Genomic DNA, 9,513 nt, shown 5'->3' with positions numbered 1-9,513 from the left:
GTTACGAGCGCGTTTAAAACAACGCATCTGGGCTGGCTGCTGAGGACAGGCAGGGACAGGGCAAGGGGAGCATCCATCCCTCTATTGCCCCTTTGCAGAGCACATGTGAATGGCACTGGGCTGCCTGTGGCACTGGTGGCGTGTCCAGATCACATTTCAGGGCTGGGCTGGGAAGATTCCCCCAAGAAGCTCGTGCTGATTATGATCCGGGCTTGATGGCTTTGCTGCTTTGAGCACGTCAAGTTAATTTCATGCCGAATAAGGGGAAAAACTTATGCCTGTCACAGTGCTCTATATCAGTCAGAGGGCTGAGAACAAAGGCTTTGAAACCCACATGGCTGCGTCTGCCTCATGGCTTGGCTGCAAGGGAGGGAAAGGCAAGTGCCTTTGTGCTCTCCACCAGGCAGATGAACCTTCCTGTGGAAGAGGAGGTGGTTACAGATAGGGCTATAGCCACATAAAATGACCTTGCATCAGAATCCCTAGCAGCAGTGGAGGCACTCTCCGGGACGAATAGCTCTGTAAGGATGTTGGGGATCTCCCCTCTGCCTGTCCATCCCTTTTTCCCAGGTTTCTCTTGAAAGAGAGCTATTAAAACCACTTAAAAGTGAGCCCAAAGGAACTCCTGCCATATAAAGTTGGATTAATATACAGAGAGAGGATGAATCTTTGGGGGGGTTCTTTGGTCTGCCTGTGTTATGCTCTTTAAATCTTTACTCACTGTTTGAGGTTCTCAGGCCCCTCCTTCATATTAGGAATTATTAAAAAAAAAAAAAAAAAAAAAAAAAAAAAGCTTTAAGAGGAAATATAACAGCAACAAAAACAACAAAAAAATCCCACTGAGCTATTTAGGCAAACTGCTTCTCCTGGATCAAATACAGAAGCAAGATCTCAAAAAACCTTCATAAGCTGCACCATAGGAATGCAATTACTACTGAAAACAATGCAATCACAGTTGCTCACTTTCAAAAGTAATCTTTAAAACTTTAGCAATATTTTCAGTACAGCCATCTTACCAACAAGCAACTCCACATGCAGGGAGAAGTCCCAGATGTTTAACAGATGCCCATCATGAGGGATTTCCCAAACCTCTGCATGGTCCATCTTGAGGCTTTTTCAGTTTTAAGTTCGACTCTGAAAGGGCCTGTTGTAGATCAGGGCATGGCACTGTACCCTCCACTAATAGTAAAAAGTCTTCTTCATTGTTTTGTATCACTCTTTAGGACATTTCTTTTTATTGTTATGCAAGAGAGGAGTGTCCTGTGGCATTTTTTCTATTCAGCTACAAGCTACTGGTAACTTTTGTAGTCAGGGGGAGATAGTTAAAAGTGACTTGAAGAGTTAAGCCTCTAAACTTCCTGACAAGACTGTTGGTTTCTTTCTCCTACATAAGTCTTTGTCCTTTTCCTACACATTATCATCAGATGCACAGAAGAGTTAATTTGCTTTCACAGTTGAGATTCTAGGAAAATCCAGTTTTCAATTCCCCTTAAATAACTTACCTGGGTTGCACTATTATACAAAACGTTCAGGAAAGCATAAGGTCAAAAACCATTTAATTAATTTGTCCTGTGCATGTGGAGGAATGCAACTCAGAGGGAGAAAAGCCTCAATTCCATGTTTTCTTCAAGGTCAAATTTATCTTTGAGGGCTAAAAGGTAAATCCTCTGTGCAGCAGTATGGGAAAAGGGAGTGAGCAGCCTCTGTTCCCCATTGCACAGGAGGACTGGCGCCTGTGATGGGAGAGGGGGAGCTGTAATCCCATGGGGCTGGGCTGTGCCTTGGTCACTTAGGACAGCTGGCAGAGGATTGCCATGGCTCTGCAGCCTTACAGAAAGGTGACACACTGTAGCCCTGGTTCGTGCCTGAGGTGGTTTGATTTTCTGGAATTCTTTTCCCAGGGAATTTTCTGTAAACGAGAGAAGTGTTTTTGTAACTGTAACTTTGTTTGCATTCTTTCCCTGGGAGGGACTTCTTCTTGATGTCCCTCTGCTCTGACCCATGGGATTGAAGAGATTTGGTCTTTGTTTCACCAATAGAATTGGTCTGTGTAGAATAGTATAAAATGGAGACACATCCCAAAAATAAAGGAGTAATTTTCAACCTTCTGAAGTTGGAGCCTTGTGTTGTTGTGGTGTACAACAGCATTAAGACACACGAGGGCATCAGACATATCTGACAGCCCTGAGCCCCTCCAGGGACACAGCCTGTGCCTCCCTGTCCCTCCCCAGCACTGCTGGCAGAGCTGTCAGCTTGGAGTTCCCCACCAAGGCAACTCCCTGGGAGGTCTTAGTGACCCTGAGGAGATTGCTTTGGTGTGCTTTAGTCTGTATTTATTCTATTTACGATTAATTCATTATTTAGTGGTGTTAGGTGCTTGACACATCCCAGCTCTGCTGGTCCCCAGTTTAACCAGAGGAAGGCTGGAACCCCTTGGCCTGGGTTTGGTGGGTGTCACCTGCAGTGCCCAAGGCCAATCTGCCCTAAGGGCTCAGCTCTCCCTCCTGTTGTGTACCCAGGAGGGGCAGGACAGTTGGAAATTTTCCTGCTTTGGTGGAGTTGTCAGCAAAAGAGTGAAACGCTTTCAGTGAGTTCAAAACTCTTTTCTAAGAAACCACACAGTAAATGAAATATAATAGCCAAGGATGAAAATAAAGCTAACCTGTGACTCATACAAAATATACATAGCTGCCCCAAACCAGGCTTTTAATTAGTTCATTCTAAAATCCTGAAAGTGCTTGTGTGCTCTGGGTTGAACCTCACAAATGAGCAAATTGAAACCTTAGGTCTTCTCTGATTAAAATACACTGTTGATGCTGTTGTCTGCTCCTGCTTACACAACAGAGAATGGAAAACTTCCACTTTTGAGTGTCTGCTTTTCTGCAGCAGGTTCACAAACACCAGAGACCTTATGACTTTTCTTTTTAGCGGCCTTAAAGTTATTTAGAATTCCTAGGACCTACTCACTCAGAAACTCACCTTCCTTTACCTCGGTGCTATGTTCCTTTGTAGACCTGCAGCATTGCCAACAAAAGAATGCCAAATATTCTTTTCCATTTTTCTTATTTGTTTGTTTGTTTTAATCTTTAAGTCAATTCTGACAGTATGGAGAAGAAAATGTAGTTTAGGTTTGGCAGAGAAATTAAAAGGGAGAACAACTTTCATATATGTAGAAAATAAATTTTAAAAAACAAAACAAACAAAAAAAAAAAAAAAAAAGGGGGGAAAAAAATAGTAAAATAGTTGGAACTGCCATTTGTGAAAGTTCTAGACACGTTCTGAATAAGTCTCCCAAAACTGGACCACACTTCTTCAGGTGACTTCAGTCTCTTAAAACCCTTGGAGTGCTTTGTCTAAAACAACTTGAAAACACCTCATTAAAATAAGTCAACTGGCATTTGGGGGCTTTCAGATAATCCTGTCTGTCCTCTGGTGTGTGGTGACAATGTTCTGAAGATCCCGCCTCAGTTTGGGCAGATCAAACTGATCAAATAGTGTCTGTTGGCACCTAGGTCCTTCTGAGCTTCAACAGGAGTAAGTTATTTGGTTTTCACTTTCCCAAACCTCCAGTCGCCTTACAAGAATTTATTTTTGAATTCTGGGGATTTGTTGCTTAGGGTGTTCCAGTAATGATATCTCATTTTGCTGTCCCCAGTCCTGTGCTGGGCTCCACACAGGTGTGAAATTCTAGAGAGTGGTGACAGGATCAGGCTGACTAAAGGACAAAGAGACAGACAACTGGGGGAGAGCACAAATTTCCATGTATTTCCATTATTTTGGCACCGGCCAGAACAATTTCTGTATTGACTTCCCCTCAAAGCCACCGAGAATAAAGCTATAAAAGAAGATTATCAGAAAGTAGGCCATGTTGCTCTGCTTATCATATTCATGTTGCCACTTCTTATTTTCCAGAGGTGGGCGATTTCAGAGTGGATTCAGAGTGGATGGCTGGTGCAGCACTCTCTGGTGATGCATGCCTTCCTCTGAATCCCAGGGCACAAATCACGTCCTCCCATTCCAGGGCTTATGGATGGTTCCTCCATGGGAATCAGGCATTAGGGGCCAATGCTGGGGGAAGATAAGGGGCAACATTGAATTTTTATAGTGTGGCTTAGCAGAGGGTCATGTTTAAAAATACTAAAATAAAAAGACATGTATCAGAATCTAGAGACATCCCCTAGGAATTTCTTGTCTCTCTGGCAGAATTTACCAGCTGTAGCAACATGCATATTTCTCTCTCTATTCTTAGTGTAAGAGAACTGCCAATAAAATCTGCTTTTCAGCTTCAAGATAAAACTATTTTTTTTCCTCTTGCTTGCTATTTTTCCTGAAAGAACTTTGTTTGCTTTTTAACTGTAGAGCAACAAGGCCCCAGAAATTTCAAGCCTGTGATGAAACCTCAGTGACAGAGCTCATCAGCTGACTCTGTGAATTAACAATGTCTGTATCCCCGGGCCATCATTCTTCTCAAATAATAGGGAGCTGGATCATTGCCCTTCTGGGTGAACATCAAAAGTTGTGGCCAAGAAGATGTGAAACATCTCTTCTAGAAGAATAAAGGTGAGGACAGCAGAGGCACTCAGAGCTGCAAGTGCAACTGCTCACTTCATTAAAAAGGTGGCAAGCCTGTGGGTGGCGAAATCAAACAGAGGTGGGAGTGTTACAGCCATGATCTCCCATGTTTTCTCAAGCACTGCAGAGCTAAGATATCACCTCTCACTTCAACGTTTGACGGATTTTTATACATCAGGCACCTCACAAACTTGAATTTCATTTTAATACTCTGGTAAAGCCTCCCTCCTAGTAATAATGTTCTGCTTTCTGCTTTATAAACCACCAGAAAATCCATACGTTTCATGTTAATTCTGTTGAAAATACCTTGAACTGAATATCCTTTTAGAAATTTTGCTACACGTTTCCAGCCTTAGAAATTCTTGTTTTGAAGACCTGCATCAAAGGGCAGGTTTAAATCTTAGCTTAAAAAACCCCCACATGATCTGCTGGAAGTGTAGATAGTAGAATCTTTTTTTTTCCTACAAATCAAGTGTAACCTAGTTTAATTGTTATTGTGGTCCCTCCCCACTGCTTGCTTTCCACTGTTATACAATAACCTCCTTTTGTTAGAAAGCAACAAAAAAATTAGGTTTAACTATGTCCCCTACTGGTGGCCTTGAAACTTTATGGCCTCTCCCTGATACCCCATGAACATGACAATGTTCAAACCAGCCTTATTCTTTCTTAGAAGAGAAATCAAACTCCTGGATAAATCAGAATTATTTCTAGTGGAAGACTTTTTCCTAAATTGCATTTATGCACCTTGTAATTACATTTCCCATGAAGTACCAAGGAGGATTGTGGGGAATAGGAGAGCACCTACTGTAAGTATCTATTTCCCACAGAAGCCATCAGGGCAAGTTATTAGCCCTTTGTGGTTGCAAATAATTAATTCAATTCAATATTTGGGGTTACCTGGGGTTTAAATTGGTACTGATCTTAGTCTAATGTTTCCAATTTCAGGAACCGAAACACATTACTATCTGCCTTTGCCAGCATGCAAAATGTTAATCTTGATAGATTACATTAATCTTTATAGAGAGCACTTTTTGTTCCACTTATATTTCAGCATCTTAACTCCTCGACATAAGGATGCTTTAGCTCTTTATACTGAGAACACTGCACATTTATTTTAATTGGATAACTGAGCTTTTCTGCTTACTGATCTGTCTGCCTGACATTTGCAAAATGCAGCTTTTTTTTTTTCCCCCAACATAACCTAGCTGTTCATTTTTATAAGGCCTGTCATCCAAAACACAGAACCTAATCCTTAATTAGTTGTCATATTTGTTTAGATGTTATACATCATCCATTGGACTGAACTGTTTGGTTTACTGTCCTTTCATAATGTCCATTAAATGATTATTTTTGCATTCACTTATGTTTTATTTAACAGTTTTCCTACATCTGAACTCCTGACTCTCAGGCCTGTTGCTAAAGAGTGAAATCATTAAACTGGCCATGCACAGAGGCAGGGAAGGGTAAATCACAGCTAACAGGGCAAACCCAGCCCAGCAGGGCGGAGCAGAAGGAAGCTCGAGGACTCTAAAGCACCTTAACAACAAGCTTTTCTGCAGTTTGGATCCCTTTTGGAATGGGAACTAGCAGGAGCCAGTCTGTCCTGGGGGATAGAGAAGAGACACTCCAAACCTGATCCCTTTATCCAAGCAGTTGGGTTGTGGAGGAAGGTTTTATTCACTGTGATGTGGGACAGGGACTGGAATCCAGGGCAGAGTCCCAGCCAGCAGACTACTGTAGAGGTGTTTCTCAATGACTAATTATTTAAGTGAAATGGAGGGTCTTTAACAGGAGAATTGAGAATTACCTAACCTGATATACTCATGATAACTACATGTGGAAAAAAAAAATCCTGTATAAATTGAGCCAAGAGAAGACTTTAAAAAGGAGTCTCCCACATCCATTTGTGAATTGAACATGATGTCAGAGGGCATGGCAATCACCTCCACCCAAAACTCATTCTTTGTGCCAGGCACTGCAAACCTCACAAAGCAAGGTCACCTACCCTGAGTGCCCTGGCAGGACATTGTGTAGGAATCCGAAGTGACAGCATCTGCTATAGAGAGCTGAACAAGAGCTGAGCAGGAGCTCCTGGCCCGGAACGCTGCCTGCCTGGACATACCAAATGACATTGTTGTTTCCAGGGCCCTTCATGGATATAATTATAAATATCTGCCCTTCACTAGTGGGTAATCTGTGCGTCCCACTGCCCTGCTGCCAGGCAGGATCTGTGTCCCAGCCAGCCACAGCCAGGGAGTCACACCCCTGCTACAACCACAGTGCCATTGCATGGCACTCACCCTTTGTGTGCATAGCGGAAATATACCTACAGACTCAAACACAGCATGAAATAAAAACCATTCTTTTCCAAGTGAGAAAATAAGAATGAGCTCTTGGATCTAAAAGTACTTCTATTTTTTTTTTTTTTTTTTTTTTTTTACCTCCCTGTGCTCATCTCTGTCTTACCTCAGGAAAAGGTTCAGGTTGATGGGATACTGGCATATGCTGCCCACCTCTTCCTCTGATCCTAGTCCATGTCCATTGTCCTTTCTGTGAAGTGCTGTGAGACAATTATTGGTATGCAGAGCACTGGGGAGGAGCTGGAGAGGAATGAAAGCTGCCTGGAAAGTCTGGGAAGACTCAGCATAAAGCTCCTGTTGTAGTGAGAGGTGAAGCATATGCCCTTTAGGTATAAATGAAGCATCAAGATAAACTTTTATAATACTGGAAAATGATTCTTTTTGATGACACTTTCATGAATTCTTCAAAGACCTCCCAAAATCATTGTCTCCCTTCTGATCTCACCTCCCACTCGAATCTTCTCTTCCCACTGAAACAAGGTTACTTTTTATTTTACTTTTATTTCTTCTTTTTTCTTCTCTCCCTTACACCTACCAAAATGATGATATTTCAGCTCTACTTTAAGGGAGGAAATGATTTGCACAGCCTTTTTTCCTCATGCATCTGTACTGTAAAACTGAAAAAAACGTGGCAAGAGGAACATGTCAAACTTGCAAAAAAATCACTTGAGGCAAGAAACAGCAATATGACATGACAGCAGTTGAAACTGAAGACAAGGTTCCCAGAAAGTTAAAGAAAATTAAATTCTAGTTAAAAAAAAAAAAAAAAAAAACCACCCTAAAATTTTACCCAAATTAGAAGCTAATAAACAACTTGAATGCCCAGAAAGATGACAAAGGACAGAGCACCACAGAACATCCTACACAGGGACAGCTCTATGATCTTTTATAAAGCTTCAATTTAATTTAGGCTAGATAATTAATGCTATATAGGAACTTTAAATAATTGGAATAAAAACACCCTGCCAAAATGACTGTCTTTTGTCTTTTGGTTACACGTGGTGCTTTCCTTATTCCCTGGCTAATTCTTCAACAAATACAAAGTTTTTATAAATTAAGCATGAGTTGGCCACTTGGCCAAGAAAAGAGAGTGCATTTGGACATTTAGTGCTTGTATGTCATATAAAGATATAAATTAAGCACAGCATAATACCTCCCCACCATCCCTAGCAAGTGCCAGGGTTTCTTCTCTTCAGCTTCCTGAAAGGATTCAGGCACTTGGTAGGATAAAACTTCCTGCTAAACTGCAACCCAAGCAATATTGAATCTCTTCTCCTTGTCCTGTCTTCCTCTGCAAGGAAGGCAATACCCTGCAATAAATTAGCGTATAATGGGAACCCAGGTAGAAGAGTCACAGAATTCTGCTGGCATGCATGTGACACAGCCAAGGCACGTTGCCCTCATCAGCCTCATCTGGACCTGTTGGGGTAAGGGGCATGTCTAGAAATACATCACGTGGACACCTTTCTTGTGCCTTGGGCAAGAAGCTTGGCAGTGACAGCAGGAGCCTCTGGAACAGCTATCTTTGCTTGTTTGCCACCCCTGACGTGCACAGAAAGAGATTGCCCATGAAAGGGACAGCTCATTGGAAGGCTAACTGGAATCTGGAAGTCTGGAAGCTGCCTTTTCCACCCCTAGGAACAAACCCCAGCTATTCCCCATGTGTCATGCAGTGTTGCCTGAAAAAACCCAGGAGATGCTGGTGGTGGAAGGTGTCACCTTTGGGAGCAAACCTTGAACCCAGTGCCAGGCTGTCCCAGGCCCATGGTGGCAGCTGCCGAGGGCGTGCACAGGGACACAGGGACAGACACACGGACAGGCAGGCAGGGCTGGCACTCCCAGCGGTGGGAGCAGCCCCAGCAGGGACATTCCCGTGGCCCACAGGCAGAGCAGTGGGGACACACCGTGCACAGGGATGTGGGGACACCGTGGGCACAGCCCTGGAGCCCACACTGCGAGCAGGGAAAGCAAAATGACTGGGAACACCAACGGATTTGTACCTTTTCAGACTAAGCTTTTATTTTGATATTACAAACCATTTTTCTTTATTCACAAATCACGGTTGTGATATAAACACTAATTTCTAAAGACAGATATACACATTTTCTGGGTTTGTAGGGTTTGTTTTTTTTTAAATCTGTTTAGAAGTCACTATATTCCACATATGGTAGTAATAATTTTTTCATAAGTCATATTATCAGTAGTTATTTATATAAGTGAAAACATTCCCAATATATATTGTAAAAAAATTTCAAATGCTTTTCTTACATAACTATTTCAGACATACATTTTAAAATGACTACTAGGAGTACTGTAGGAGTTTTATAAACAAAATATTTTCTAATATGGGCTGCACCCTCAACCTTTCAAGATAATTTTAATAGACTAAAACGCCATATAATCATTTGGAGAGTGGGAGCTGTAAAGCCATCTCAGGAAAATTAAAATTGCAAATAAATTCTGTTATTCTCTACATTAGACATTTTGTGTGTGCAATTCCAAAAAAGATGTCTCATCCACACTTTAAATTGGAAGCCTAACATTTGGTAAACATTTTTCAATTTGCTTTCATCACGGTGTT

This window comes from Sylvia atricapilla, chromosome 15 (genome assembly GCF_009819655.1).
Source record: "Sylvia atricapilla isolate bSylAtr1 chromosome 15, bSylAtr1.pri, whole genome shotgun sequence".
NCBI lineage: Eukaryota > Metazoa > Chordata > Aves > Passeriformes > Sylviidae > Sylvia > Sylvia atricapilla.
This window is presented reverse-complemented; position numbering follows the sequence as displayed.